The following is a 2,851-nucleotide window of genomic DNA, read 5'->3' as shown; positions in this document are numbered from 1 at the left end:
ATGCCGCCACTGTCGTGACAGGAGTTATTTCTCTTCGCTCCCTACCTAGACTTTCTTCACTTTCTCTCAGCAGAGAATCTGCATTATACACCCGTCGCCTTCGCTCCTTCACTGTAGGCAGTTTGCTATCAACAAATCTGTCAAATACCAACGAAAATAGGTAGAAGAAAAAGGTCCCTAGAAGAGTTTCGCGACTTCAAAGCGAGAGAGAGAACCGTCAATCGTTCTTAGTGAGTAACAGTGGCATTTGGCTGTGTGTTCCAAGAAGAAACCGATCTCATAGGAAAATCGGATAAAAATATTTATCTTACACCGGAAGTACCGCAAACCGGCCGCTATGGTACATCGATCGAGTGTGAAGTCCCGGTTGGAGAGTTCCTGAATTCAAACCAGAAGAAAAGCTATCACCAATCATCCAAGGTGGCGACGGCTCGGTAATTTTCTGCTGCTTTTTTCCGCACACAAATACCAGCAAAATCGGTAAAGGAGAAAAAAACTTGTACCTCTATGTTTTGAACGGTACTCGGATTGCTACCGCCGCCGCCACCGCCGCAGATCGCTATTGCTGGCTGTTCAATACAACGCCTTGCCCCCCGTACTCTCTTCGTTGCATCCTCCTTCATCCTACTCTCCGTAGCGTTTGAATGCAACACAGACTGCTGCTGATGATGATGTTATTAGCGCTGGACCGCTGAATGGATCTAACGCGAGAGAGCGAGAGCAAAGCGAATCAAAGCAGGCCAGTTCAGAGGGAAAAAAGTCGAAAAATAGAAACCTATCGCAGTGGCCATTGCCGTCATTGAGATAATCACTTCAAAGCAAGACGTAGGCAAAATCAGAATTCCAGCGCAATTGATAGTCGTTTGGGTGATTAGAAGAAGGTGCAGTGCAGTGTAGGATATAGTCTAGTTTTAGGAGGGAGAGATCGTTAGCGCAAACAAGTGAGGAGTTATTCAGGATGGCTTCGTCAGGTGGAGTGGATATTCAAATAGTATCGATGCCAAACCTGCAGAAAATTGAAAACTATATGCGAGATTCGACCTATCGGGAAACGTTAGAAGTCAGTGCATCGTTCAACACCAGATTATGCCTAGAACGGAGGATGCGGTTACCATTCTTCGATTCGCAAACTGGGGTAGCGCAGAATCACAGTACTCTGTACATGAAGCACTGTAGACGGATGCCCGGGCACCGGAAGGTCAACTCTACACATATCCATCATCACGGTGGCGGAAAGTCCAAGCGAAGTATCTGACCAAAATCCAAAACCTGCGGCCGTTTAGCAATTTTAAACAAGCGGAACCTCCAGCATACCTTAGGGGATACTGTAGAGGTGGCAGCGACTACCGAGCCAGACTTCAATGCATCACTTCTGGAGGAAATCTTCGCTGGGAGCGACTATGGACGCCGACAGCAAGGATAGCCACCAGAATCAACCCGCCCCTAAGGAAGAGCCTCTACCCAAGGATTGGTACTACGATGAGATGGCCCTGAATGATGATGATCTGGACGACCCGGAAGGCGGAGACTCGGATTACGACTACGACGGTTTGAAACGTTCGAGAAGCGAAAGAATTTGTTTTGGAACATGTCTTCTGCCTTCGAATCTCAAATGGACAATTTGTTAAAAAAAAAAAACCCAGGGAAAAACTTCTGTGACTTCCAAATTTCTAAATTAACACAGTGGTAAACGAAGCTGTTAAGAAACATAATAGCCAAAATAATTGGGAGGGGAAAAGATTTATTAAAGTATTCATAAAGAAAAATTTGTATTATCTTCCTACACACTTCTTTAAAATAATTTTACCCAATTATTATACAGAAATCCCGAATATTTTGTTTTGAAATATGACCAGTGGTGCGATATGAGGGAACCGAAATTTCCTAGACGCTTTTTTGATAGAAGTTTCAGAAAATCCAGAAGTCAAGGAAGGATAAATTTCGAGGGGTACGCAGCATCCCGGGTCGAAGGTGCATCAAACGTTGATCAGCGAGGAAGAAATCCAAGGCTAGTCAAGCGGCGGGCAGGCCGCCGGTAACCTGAAATTACTCCGGCGAAGAGCAGTACCGTCATACAAATATTACGATTGCCGTATTATCATATTTGATAAACATTTCCACATCCGATGATATGGTGCGTTCCTCCTTATCTGCTAGGCTATTATCATAAGCTAATAAAGTTGAGAATTTCATCTTCAAAAGTTAAGCAAGGATTTACCTTATGCGTAATTTTGTTCGAAACCTTCTTATCCAAACTAGATATATTAGAGTGGTTAAGATGACACTACCCGCTCGTAGTTAAAACCCGCGGCAAAACGGCGTAGCACTTTGATTAGTGTGTTTCGGAAAGAGAAACCAAGTCAACTATGCACAGTTACCGTGTCAAAGAATTAGCAAAATTACTTTAGGAATAATCTCAGAGTTACTGGACCCCTAGCTATTCCCCGCAATTCTTTGCTCTTGATAGAGCATTGCAAAAGATTTATTCCTGAAAGGGGCATGTGTATATTTTTCATATAATCGAATAGATCCGGTTTTCTGTTTTGAGAGAGCGCCTGCAACGACGAGTGTAAATCTTTGAAAACATAATTCGAACAAAATTGAGGTGTAGATTATGACCGGGAACCATTTCTATAGGCGGCGGCCTCGTTCTGAAAGTTCGCATATTTCTAGGCGTTTAAACGCCTATATGGTAATTTCTGACTGGCTACTGTACAAACATGGTCCCAGTTTTGTAAAAGAATGTCCGTTTTCGCTAAGAGATTGGAAACCGTATCATGTTTCTACTATTAAAACTTGCCTGCACAGAATAAGTGACAACACTAATACTATGATAATCTCTCTATCTTTT

The sequence above is a fragment of the Aedes aegypti genome, unplaced genomic scaffold (assembly GCF_002204515.2).
Source record: "Aedes aegypti strain LVP_AGWG unplaced genomic scaffold, AaegL5.0 Primary Assembly AGWG_AaegL5_hic_scaff_1747_PBJ_arrow, whole genome shotgun sequence".
In the NCBI taxonomy this organism is placed as follows: Eukaryota; Metazoa; Arthropoda; class Insecta; order Diptera; family Culicidae; genus Aedes; species Aedes aegypti.
This window is presented reverse-complemented; position numbering follows the sequence as displayed.